Source organism: Seriola aureovittata, chromosome 16 (genome assembly GCF_021018895.1).
Source record: "Seriola aureovittata isolate HTS-2021-v1 ecotype China chromosome 16, ASM2101889v1, whole genome shotgun sequence".
Taxonomy (NCBI): Eukaryota; Metazoa; Chordata; class Actinopteri; order Carangiformes; family Carangidae; genus Seriola; species Seriola aureovittata.
In genome coordinates, this window is record NC_079379.1 from 475,853 (window position 1) to 488,632 (window position 12,780).

Below are 12,780 nucleotides of genomic sequence, written 5' to 3' on the forward strand. Positions count from 1 at the left end.
AACATCAATTTTTTTTGCCTCTTCATTTTCTTCTGTCAGTTTTACATGTTCAGACTTGTGTGGGCAGTATTTAGCCCAGTGGAACGTACTCTGGCATATGGCACATTTTGTCCGCCTCCCATACTTGTCTAGTGGGTTTGAGCCGGCCAGTGGCGCTCTCCCTTGGTTGGTTTGGGAACGGAATTTGTTGCCGTCTTTTCGTTGATCTACATAGAAAGCAGCGTCCTCTTGACGCACGTGAATTCCTCCGCTACATGTGGGTGACACAGTCTCGTCTCCAAAAATCCTTTTTAGAGCTGACTTCATGCTTGCAAATGTGAGTGTTGAACAAGCTGTGAGCGTGTAGCCCAGGCTTCATAAGCTGTGATAAAACTAACAGGAAAGGGGGTAAAAAGTCAGTTTATTTAGTGTGAATGAGTGAGAGAGAGATAGCTGGCATTTATAGGGTTAACTCCGCCGTACAGAGAGAGCAGCGCGTCAGGACGTCACGGATCAATTGCGTTGCAGTTGCGCACAGCGTTCTGGGAGATAGTTAGATCGGAACGAGAAGCTGCACCGTCCGGCTGCACGAGGAAGGCTCTGCCTGAGAAAAATATCCAGAAGTGGTTAAAACAGAGTGAAATAGACGGAATTCACCGCGAGTTGAACCCACAGAGTTCACGGTTGATGATACAAGTTCGGCGGTGAGTTAAATGTGCATTCTAAGAGAAGTGGCGTCGAGCAAAAGTGGCGTTAGCCGCCAAGCTAAGTTAGTCGCTAAATCGCTAATGTAATACTATTACCTGTGTGTGCTAGTCGCCAGTGCTAATGTAGCTGCTAAATGCTAATTCGAGACCTTGTGCGTTGGCCACTAGGGTAGCAGGCTATGTGAATGTGCATTGAACCCAGCTAATGAACGAGCTAATGGCTAATATGGGGGGGTTAATCCAGGTAAAATGCTAGGCTACCATGTGTGTGAGTGGGTGGATGTGTGTGTGTTTTGTGAGCACCGTTTATCGGCAGTGCTGCGTGTGTGTGTAGCATGTGTGCGCAGTGTGTGTAGCCGTGTGTGTGCACACCAGGTGTGTAGCATGTGTGTACCTGCGCTAGGTGTGTGTGCATTGTGTGTGTGTGAGGAAAAAAGAGGGAGAAACTCATTTATTTCATCAGTTATCCAAAGAATTGATGCTAAAATGGTTTTATTTGAGTTATTTGAGAATTTCCATTGGAATTATACTGGATTTACACTGGTAAAAATAAACCTGAAAGAAAAAGTAATAAAAGATATATATTTTTTTATTAAAAATAAATATATTTTTGTTTATTTAAATTCAAGAGTAGGTTATATATATGTTATTAATCATTTAACTAAGAAGTTATGACCTATAGTAATTTAATTTAACTGAAATGAATGAATGTGACCTGTTCTATAGGTCAGGTTTTTTGTGGAGATTAGATTCGGTGACATTGATGTTGAGAGAGAAGACGTCAGCGACACCAGTAGTCGACTATAGAGAGAGGATACCATTACCAGCACTGGATAGCCACCAGGCGGCTTCCAGACACCAGTTGGATCATCGGATCCGAAGAACCAGATGGCGAGCCAGAACTGAGGAATGCGGCAGCACAACTGAACTTACCTCCAAAACCCGCGGTGTGGTAGGACAGTGAAAACACAAAGATTAAAGGGCCCCAACGAAATAAAAACACTGAGCTCATAACAAAGAAAGAAAAGACAATACAAACTGAACACAACACTATTTTTTTATTTTCTTTTGTTTTGCGCGCTGTTTGTTATTTTTCATATTGCATTAAAAATTGTTGTCATAGGTTCTCATTGTTGATGACTAACAATACAAAATTGAAAATTAACAGACGTGTGAGTGTGTTCAATGTTGGTGTTCCACACTGGGCTTCATGAGCGTTACTTTAGACTTCTGAAACTGGTCCAAACAGAACTGAAACTGAAACTAAACATTAATACCTGTGACCTCTTTTGGCAAAGAGGGGTTACAAGCGCAAGCTGTTCATCTTTAACATCAAGATTAGCTGTATCCAACAACTTGAACGCTAAAACAGCGTCAGGAAGAACCATGTCAAATCTGCGCATTTTGTTGTACCTCTGCTCAAAGTGGACGATGTAATCTGCCATGGAAACGTCATTTTCTCTCCGGATCCTGTCAAAGTCCGTGTATGCATCGTAAGCCCGGTCCTTTTCCTCTTTAAGGAATACATTATCCAATGCCTCCAGAAGTGTCTTCATCCCATCATCTTTGTTCAAATCATCCGCGGGTATTTCCAAAGCTGTATCTCTAGCTCTTTCCGTTAGCGATAGAGCAACAGCCAACGCTTGTTTCTTCTTATCCAGTTCTGTAACACGTACCCACATTTCAACTTCATTTTTCCAGCTCTCATATGACTTCTTTTCTTCAAACGCAGGTGGGACTCTGTAGTTAACGTTGTGAACCATCCTCTGCTACCATTGATAACTCAATAACGACAACCGTCTTCTTTGTATTAACATATTTTACTGAATAGAACTTCAGGTAAAAATAACAACACTGTGGCCACTGCCATCGACATAGTAGACTAACTCCGAAACCCCGCACAGTGCGCAATGCAAACTGGGTAGTACCGTAAGCCTTCTAACTGAGTGGCTGCACCTAAGTGCCATAATAGTGTAATGAAAAGTAATGTTGGAAAAGTCTGGGTATGTCATCAAGTAACTCCAGAGAGTTGATCAGTTCCCCTGCATCTTGGCACCTCCTGCACCATGTTGTCAAAGCCTGCTTGGTCTTCAACTGCTTTTTTGGGTATTAACAAACTGTCCTCAACCATGTCTTGTTGCTAGGTCCTACATTTGGCCCTTTCCTCCACAGAGTATTGCATCTGTTTCAACTGCATACATTGGCCATAAGCAGTGATATCAAGGCCATGTTCCATTAAGGCAGAGCAGGCCCCTGATGACTAAGAATGGCAAGTGCTGCCGTTTGGGACCATCTGTGCCACTTGCTGTTCAATGCCGTATCCGACACTGCCAAGAAGGGAATGAAGACGTGTCTGAGTCTGTTCTCAGTGCCTTTTATGTGGACAACTGTCTCCACTCCCTTCCTGACCACCACCAAGCAACTCATCAACTAGATGAGGGAGCTATTAGCTGCTGGTGGATTTTAGGTAAGACAGTGGGCCAGTAATGTAAGTGGTGTCCCACTTGCCTATCACTGCCAGATCCGACAGTTGCGAGTTCTGGCTGACCTTCAATCAAGCTGATCACCAAGAATCAATGCTTGGACTTCTTTGGCTTTGCCCCAGTGACACTCTGGGCTAAAATAATCACCCATTGTCCTACCCTAAGCCAACATTTTGCAATGTGTAACAAGTGCTTCCAAGTCAATATGACCCGTTAGGTTATATTTGTATTGTTGACGCCATAATTTAGATTTTGCTTTAATTGAAATGGGGCACCAGTCCTGTGGGAGGACAACAATGAATCACTTCATCGATAAATTTATCAATCTCATATCAGTAGCCATGACTTCTTGATTCAATGGGTCTCCAGTCTCTACGTCAAAAGAACACAACAGGACAACAACTAGGTGTAAATGAAGAAGTTTATTAACTAAACTACTATCTACAGAGTAAATGCAAGGTGTAAGAATCATGCTGGCGCACATTTCATAGGGTATCATCGGTCTTCTCCTGTGTTTCAACTTGGAGAAGAGAGTAATTTTGCACTGAACTTTTGAATAGTTTAATTCTACAGTTTACCTACAAACTCGCACATCCGTCTTCCACCATGACCGTAAAACATTAAATTAAACTAGAAAATTCCAGGGAAATTTTGAGTGCCACGGGGGCTACTGCCGGGATGAGTACATGATTTATTTCCAGTGTTTAAAAGTCACCCTGATCATACTCTGGTTTTGAGAAATGTCTTGATATAAAAGAATCTTTTATAAAACAATGTCACATCCCTCCATCATGTATTATGTGGGAAATATCTCATATTCTGTGTTGTTTTTTTTAATAAAACAAGAGGCAACATGTCTTCAAACTGGCATTTAAAGGGTTAAAATCACGAAAACTAATAAACATTTGATAGGTTTGAGCAGAACTGAAGTGGTTTAAGAGATTTATGCAAAAAAAGCAGAAAAAAATATTGATATATGATGATTTTATAGCATTTTCTTTGCGTGTCCTTTTTTGGACGCGAGGAACCCCAGAGGGTACAAAATGTGTTACCAGTGTATAATAGACCTGTAACAGTAACTGACATTAGATTTTAAAAATAAGTAAAAAAAGACACTTTCTTGCAGAAATCCATACCTTCAGCTGTAACACAGCCAAAATGATCAGCAAATCAAAAAAGAAAAGTGAAGAAAATGTCCAAAAAAGGACAGAGGGACCCCTGAGGGTTAATAAATCCCATGAACCGCTATTTAAATTACCACTGTTATGTTTTTTTCGGTGCTAAATTTAACATTACTGGGGAGGAGAGCAATGCGACTAGAAGTGACAGCGAGAGAGGGCTAGTAGCTTCTCCTCTCCTCTGTCTCAGCGGAGACCGTCACAACTTCATTCACTCTTTTAACAAAACAAAACAAAAAGCAACGAAGGAAGCAGTAAATGGACTTACATATTTAAGACCTAACTAAATGTAATTTAAGACCTAACATGCGGCTAATGTAAAGCTAGCGGAGCTTGGAGAGTTGGTTATCTGGTTGCTAGGCGCACGCACGCACGCACACAGGTCAGGAGCTGCCGTTGCCATGGCAATGTGAAAATCTGCCCAGAATTTGGCTTCTACATGGCTTCGAACAACTGCAAATTATGAGAAAACCGTTACTTCTTTTCATAAACCGAAAAGACCGTGCCAGACACTGAAGCCAGAAGTTTCTACAGTCTCTATTTTATTCAGATATTCCTTAAAATGAGTGAGGAAGCTCAGTGCGAAGACAGAGTGAGATTCTTTTGAAAAAAAAAGACGATTACATTAGGTGTCAATGAGACTGAGACAGGTATTGCTGCCGGACTCGGCACCCCCGTTTAAATTTTGTGCAGACCCTGCCTGTCAAAGTTACATTTTATGAATCCCAACAACTATGTCTACATTTTCAGAAAGAATTATTTGTCTCCTTTTTACGGTTTGGCTGCGAGCTTGAGTTAAAAATAAAAATAAAGGTTATTTTTTACTGCTTCACACACTCTAGCCAACTGACGCTTTCACTCTAACTTTGAAGAAAAAGTGATTTGCACTCCTCCTTTGAGTGCTCACAGTTTGAAAAGTTTACATGTTATGTAAAAACAGTTCCTGTCTTTTTGAGAGAGCAGAAGTTTTCCTCCGTTTTATAGTTTGAATCACATTTCTACGTGCAGGTATGAGAGAGCTGGGTGACTCAGAAAAAAGGTGCAATTTTGTCGAAAAAAGGTGGGTTTCTAAAGAAAATTCCAATGCATTTCTAATGCATTTTTTATTCCCAGTTTTTTGGGAATAACTTTGGGAAAAATTGGAATTTTAACACCAAAGGTTTAACCCCCCCCATTTCGGGATCAAGACGCACGTTTTGATGTATATATTACCAGGGTTTTCTCAAAGCTGCGGGATGAGTTACGCGCCGAAATTTGGCGGAAGAATAATAAACCCGAAACAGAATATTAATAGATGCCCCGAGGCACTCCTCTCAGCTATTCTAGCTGTAGAGGAGTGCCTCGGAGCTGAGCACCCGTGGCACTAATAACATATAAACCTAATGGCACTAATAATGACAGGAATAATACCAGTGTGGATTTCATATTACATCCTTCAAACCTGGAATTAATCATGATACAAGTGGTTAATTGGTCAAACAACAATATAAACATTTCCCAAAGATAATAGTTTATAAATGTGGATTACACAGCAGTTCTTTGACTGTAATAATAATAATAATATGGACATTCTGGATGTCATGTAGTGTGTGTTACCTCGTGTGAAGGATGCTGACAGTATGGTCACATGAAGGACATTCTCTTAAAATCTACAAGTTACATTTCAAACATTCTGTGGGATAGAAGTTTGGGATTGAACTATTACATAGGAACATCTCATGAGTTACAGAACAGCTAGATATTTAATTTTACATTCTTCCTTAGATCTGTGTCTGTGAAGAGAGTTCTGCTGGTCACTACCCAGGATTGGAATGTGGGTTGTAGTTTATGACTCTTATCTAGAGAGGGACAGAGGAAGGGAGGTTGGTGTGTGTGTTCATGCATGGCACAGACAGGCCAGGATTCACACCTTTGTTTAATGATATTTTATTGTTTCTTGTATAGGACAAGTAACAACAAAAGGACTGATTAACACTAAGTCTTATTGTTACAAACTGGAGATTTTGCCTATATTCTCCAGTTGTCTGGTGTCCATTGGTTAATCCTCTGGAGCTGATCCTTTGACCTTTGGTCTGGTTCTGTGTCGTTTGAGCATGCTAAAAGCATGGTCTGTTTGTGGAAGAGGGGTCCTTTGTCTCTGTTTCCTATCAATTTGATAGTTTGATGGTGGGAAGAGTCGCAAAGTGTCAATTGTGGGTCTGTAACTCTGCATGTCTTTACAATGAACTTGTCATGGTGGATGGAAGTCAGGACCCACGATGCAGATAAGACACTGAATGGGTGCAGGAAACAGGTGTTTATTACACAAAAAAAAGGTAGGAGCGGCTGGAGCGGGGCAGGGGTTGCTGGATCTTGGGAGGGTATCTGGGCTGCTGGGGCTTGGAAGGGTTGCTGGGCTGCTTGGATTTGGAAGGGTGGCAGCAGAAGCAGGACCTGGAAACAAGGGGGGAAAAACAGTCAAGAACTCAGACATAAAACTAGCGAGAGAGCTAATGAACGAGAAACTGACGAATCTCTGAGCCGATATATTTACTATACCAATTGGGGTTAGCTGACAATCTGGCGAAGAGCTGTGGACTGGACCAAGGCTTTATGCAGACTGGAGTGAAGGTGACTTGATTGCAGATTGCTGGCAGGTGGCTTGATTACTGACGGCTGGCAGGTGTGCAGGTCAGCTCCGCCCAGCTCCAGACAGACAAAAACTAAGATCCTGACAGTACCCCCCCCTTAATGGGAGCCCCTTGGCAACCCCCAGGCTTGGCAGGATGAGCCCTATGAAACTCCCTCACCATATCAGGGTCCAAAATGAGGGACCGAGAGATCCAAGACCGCTCCTCTGGTCCATACCCTCCCAATCGACCAAGTATTGCAGCCCCCGGCCCCTGCGGCGAACATCCAGGAGCCTGCGCACCGTAAACACCGGATGATCATCAATGAGCCGGGGGGGAGGAGGGGGAACGGCCGGAGGGCAAAGGTCACTGCTGTGGACAGGCTTTAACTGGGAAACATGAAAAGTGGGGTGGATACAGAGGGATTTGGGGAGCTCAAGGCGGACAGCAGAGGGATTGATTATCCTTACAATCTTGAATGGACCAAGGTAACGGGGAGACAGCTTCCGGGAATCAGTCTTGAGTGGAATATTTCTAGAAGAAAGCCAAACTGACTGACCTGTGTGATATTGGGGAGCTGGGACACGGTGTTGGTCAGCTGCTTGTTTATTCTTGGCAGAGGTTTGGAGGAGAATGGCTCGGGTCTTCTTCCAGATGTTCTGGCAACGACAGAGATGATGCTGGATAGAGGGAACCGAAAGCTCCTCTTCTAGAGAGGGAAACAGAGGAGGTTGATATCCAAGGGAAGCTTCAAAAGGTGACATACCTGAGGCAGAGCTGACAAGGGAATTGTGAGCGTATTCAATCCATGGGAGGAATGAGGTCCAAGCAGAGGGGTTGGATGCAGTGATACAGCGAAGAGAGGTCTCTAAATCTTGGTTTGCCCGTTCTGTTTGTCCATTGGTCTGGGGGTGATAACCAGAGGTTAAACTGACAGTGGCACCCAGGCCCCGACAGAAAGCTTGCCATACCTGTGATGTGAACTGGGGCCCTCGGTCAGAAACAATGTCTGTAGGAATACCATGCAGGCGAAAAACGTGGGTGGTAAGTAATTCTGCAGTCTCCTTAGCTGAGGGCAGTTTGGGGATGGCAATGAAGTGCAGCCTTGGAGAAGCGGTCAACTATAGTAAGTATAGCGGTATTACCTTGGGAAGCTGGGAGGCCTGTGACAAAGTCAACAGCGATGTGGGACCATGGGCGACCAGGAACAGGTAGTGGACGGAGCAGGCCAGCAGGGGGTGAGTGGGCTGCTTTGCCACGGGCACAGACGGAGCAGGCCTGGACATAGGCTCGGGTGTCCCTATCCATTGTTGGCCACCAGAAATGGCGCTTGATGAGGGATAGAGTTCGGTTGATTCCTGGATGACAGGAGAATTTACTGGCATGCACCCATTGAAGAGCGGAAGACCGGACAGAATCAGGGACGAATAGACGGTTAAGGGGGCCTCCACCTGGGTCCGGTTGAGTGCGTTGTGCTTCTTGAATCAGGGACTCAATCCCTCAGGTAATGGGAGCCACCACCTGGGAGGCTGGCAGGATGTTCTCCGGTTCCGTGGGGGTCTCCTCAGCGCTAAACTGCCGAGACAGGGCATCAGGCTTAACGTTACGGGAGCCAGGACGGTAAGTTAATGTGAAGTCAAAACGGCTGAAGAAGAGGGACCAGCGGGCCTGTTGGGAGTTGAGACGCTTAGCTGACTGGATGTAGGCCAGGTTTTTGTGGTCAGTCCAGACCACAAACGGCAGTTTGGATCCCTCTAGCCAATGTCGCCATTCTTCCAGTGCCATTTTCACTGCCAGCAACTCCCGATTCCCCACATCGTAGTTCCTCTCTGCAGGGGTCAACCGTCTGGAAAAATAGGCACAGGGGTGGAGCTTACTGTCCGGCTCTCGTCTCTGGGACAAAACTGCCCCAACGCCAGTCTCCGATGCATCCACCTCGACGATGAATTGCAGTGCGGGATTTGGAAGGACCAGAACGGGTGCTGAGGTGAACAGCTGTTTCAGCTTGGAGAAGGCCAAGTCCGCTTTGGGGGTCCAACAGAACTGTACAGAAGGGGAGGTAAGGCAAGTTAGAGGAGCAACCACACGGCTGTAATCCCGGATGAATCGTCTATAGAAATTTGCAAACCCCAAAAACCTCTGAAGCTGCTTCCTGTTCTCTGGAACTGGCCACTCTGCCACCGCTCTCACCTTCTCTGGATCAGTCCTACGTTGTCCCTCCTCAATAATGAAGCCTAAAAAAAAAAAAAAACTGACCTTCTTGGCATGAAAGTCACACTTCTCCACCTTGACGAATAACTTGTTCTCCAACAGCCTTTGCAAAACAAGATGGACGTGATCCTGGTGTTCCTCTAGGGACTGAGAAAAAATGAGAATGTCATCCAAATAGACATACACAAATTGATTCAGAAAGTCTCTCAGAACATCATTAATGAGGACTTGAAATACGGCTGGGGCGTTGGTAAGGCCGAAAGGCATTACTAAATACTCGAAGTGCCCTAAAGGGGTGTTAAAAGCTGTCTTCCACTCGTCCCCCTCCTTAATTCTCACCAAATGATAGGCGTTACGGAGATCCAGCTTAGAAAACAGTGGCTCCTTGCAGGGGGGTGAAAGCTGCGTCAATCAGAGGTAGGGGGTATTTATTCTTTATAGTTATATTATTTATTCCACGATAATCAATACAGGGTCTCAGACTAGCATCTTTCTTGGACACAAAGAAAAACCCAGCAGCCACCGGAGAAGAAGAAGGCTGAATTATCCCAGCTGCCAGGGAGTCTCTGATGTATGTTTCCATTGCGTCATGTTCAGGCTTAGACACGTTGTAGAGACGGCTGGAGGGCAACGGAGCACCAGGGAGCAAGTCGATGGAACAGTCGTAGGGTCTGTGAGGTGGGAGAGAGAGCGCTTTGTCCTTACTGAATACCTCTCTCAGTTCATGGTAAACCTCTGGGACTTTGGAGAGGTCAGGCGTATCAGGAGGAGGATCTAGAGAGAGAGGGCTGCCACTAGCTGGGGACAAAGCAGATTGCAGACAGGTTGCAAGACAGAAAGAACTCCACTCAGAAATTCTCCCCTTGGCCCAATCAATGAGGGGGTTGTGTTTTACCAACCAGGGGTGTCCCAGAATTAATGCAGTGGAGGGAGCAGAGATGATGTTAAACTGAATAATCTCTCTGTGGTTACCAGACAGGATGAGTGTGAGTGGTTCTGTCAGGTGAGTAACTCGAGCCAGCAGGTGTCCATCCACAGCCAGCGCTGTCCGGGGTTCTCCCAAAGGCTCCAATCTAATGCCCGCCTGCAACGCCACCTGCTGGTCCAAAAAATTATCTTCGGCCCCAGAATCCACCAGGGCCAACAAAGGCAAAGACAAAGTACAACAACAAAGAGTAGCGGGGATCTGAAAACAGGACTGAGGGACAGAGGGGGATTTAGTTTGGCCCACCAGAACCCCCGACGCTACTGATGAGCCCTGTCTTTTGGTCGAACCGGGCAGTGAGAAATGAAATGTCCCTTCTTGCCACAATATAGGCACTCACCCGTCTGACGACGCCGTAACTTCTCTTCTGGGGTGAGACAGGCCCGGCCAAGCTGCATAGGTTCCTCAGGAGGAAGTTGAGGGGAGCCCTGGACGGGGGTGCAGACGGGAGAGGCAGATGCAGTTTGTGGCTGGAAAACAGGGGGCTGAACCGACTTATCTCGACGGTGGGAGCGTAAGCGGTTATCAATCCTGTTGGCCAAAGAAATTAGAGACTCCAAGTTGGTGGGCTCCTCCCTAGAAATTAGCTCATCCTTCATTTGGCTATTTAAACCCTTCTTAAAAGCAGTCTTTAAGGTCTCCTCAGTCCAATCCACCTCAGCAGCCAGTGTCCAGAACACAATGGTGTAGTCAGAAACAGGGCGTTGTCTCTGAGAGAGTCATTAGACGCATGGATGCATCACACTGGTAATCGGGGTGGTCAAAAACTCCTCTAAATTCATTTTAAAAAATCTTCAAAACTGATGCTATCGAATGTGCGACAAGAGTACCTGGCTTCCGCCCAAGCCAAAGCTCTGCCTCTTAACAGTCCACAGATGTATCAAATCTTGGAGGTGTCTGACGTAAATGACCTAGGTTTTAACTGAAAAACAGAGCGGCACTGGAACAAAAATCCCCGACAAAGATTTGGCTGACCTGAGTATGGATCTGGATCTGTGGCTCTGGAATCTTGCAGCATAGGAGTGGCCGGAGGAGGTGGAACAGCAGCAGCAGGAGGAGCAGATGAAGTGGAGGAGGCTGACGACGGAGCGGACAGTAGAGCTGCAACATGTGCAGTTAGTTCCGAGACTTGACGGGTTAGAGCTCGACTGTGCTCAAACAGGGCGCAGATACTCTGCTCGTGCTGACCAATAATTACTCCCTGATGGCCAACTGCTCGCTGGACTGGGTGCAATTCAGAGCTAGTGTCTGCGGGGTCCATTTCATGGCCAGATTGTTCTGTCATGGTGGATGGAAGTCAGGACCCACGATGCAGATAAGACACTGAATGGGTGCAGGAAACACAGGTGTTTATTACACAAAAAAAAGGTAGGAGCGGCTGGAGCGGGGCAGGGGTTGCTGGATCTTGGGAGGGTAGCTGGGCTGCTGGATCTTGGGAGGGTAGCTGGGCTGCTGGGGCTTGGAAGGGTGGCTGGGCTGCTGGGGCTTGGAAGGGTTGCTGGGCTGCTTGGATTTGGAAGGGTGGCGGCAGAAGCAGGACCTGGAAACAAGGGGGGAAAAACACAGTCAAGAACTCAGACATAAAACTAGCGAGAGAGCTAATGAACGAGAAACTGACGAATCTCTGCGCCTATATATTTACTATACCACTTGGGGTTAGCTGACAATCTGGCGAAGAGCTGTGGACTGGACCAAGGCTTTATGCAGACTGGAGTGAAGGTGACTTGATTGCAGATTGCTGGCAGGTGGCTTGATTACTGACGGCTGGCAGGTGTGCAGGTCAGCTCCGCCCAGCTCCAGACAGACAAACACTAAGATCCTGACAGAACTTCCTTAAGGGCTCGTGACTGATGCCAGACCAAATATGTACGCTACATAGGTCACTGCTGTTGAGGAGAAGGGTGTTTGCAGTATCCTGTGAGCAGGCTGGCAAGAGAGCTGTTGTCTTGGGTAGCAGGGCTGACCTGGGCTGGGGTCTTGTTGCCCCTTGAAAAGCCGAGAGGGGAGAGCAGGAGCTGTTCTCCTGAGCAAGCTGAGAAAAGAAGAGGAAAAGAGAAGAGAGAAGGAGATTTGGTTTTGTTTGGCGACACCCTGGGGGTCACATGTCACACACTGACCAACATTGACTGCTCTACAGACAAAGGAACTCACTTCCCCATAGTTCCTCACTGTTCACACCTGGGGAAGACCCTCCCCCAGGGACCTCTCTGACCAAAGAGACATCTGGTCTCTTGAATGAGTCCCAACAATGTGTTCAATCAATGTCAGTGAGTGTCAAGAGCAGAGAACTAGTATTGTAGGAATTATGGTTTTCTAAAGAAGTATTGGGGCAAAAAACATCTTTGAGATGTTGGGTCATTCCAAGTACAATACAGGGACTTTGGGTGTTATGAACCCAACATACCAATATGTAAGGAGATGTTTCAAACCGAGATGTTTGGTGTGACTCAATGTTGGGTGTGATCCAACAGTTAAGTACATGTGTGCACACAAGGCATTGATTGATAGGACACAACTTGATTGCCCACAAGGAAAAGGCTGGTTGTTAATGCTGTGTAAAATCTTGTATTAGGACCCATAAGCAGGCGATACCATTGAAGGCATATATTATCATTGTGCATACTTATT

The 12,780-nt window shown here is 45.8% G+C and overlaps 1 long non-coding RNA gene across 1 annotated transcript; it reads left to right on the plus strand.

Annotated features, from left to right (window-relative positions):
* The first annotated feature begins 375 nt into the window (after nucleotides 1–375).
* On the plus strand, nucleotides 376–1,851 carry LOC130183854 (uncharacterized). Its single transcript, XR_008829891.1, has 2 exons — nucleotides 376–683; nucleotides 1,413–1,851. It is a non-coding gene; the product is annotated as an uncharacterized LOC130183854 (long non-coding RNA).
* Nucleotides 1,852–12,780: the final 10,929 nt, after the last annotated feature.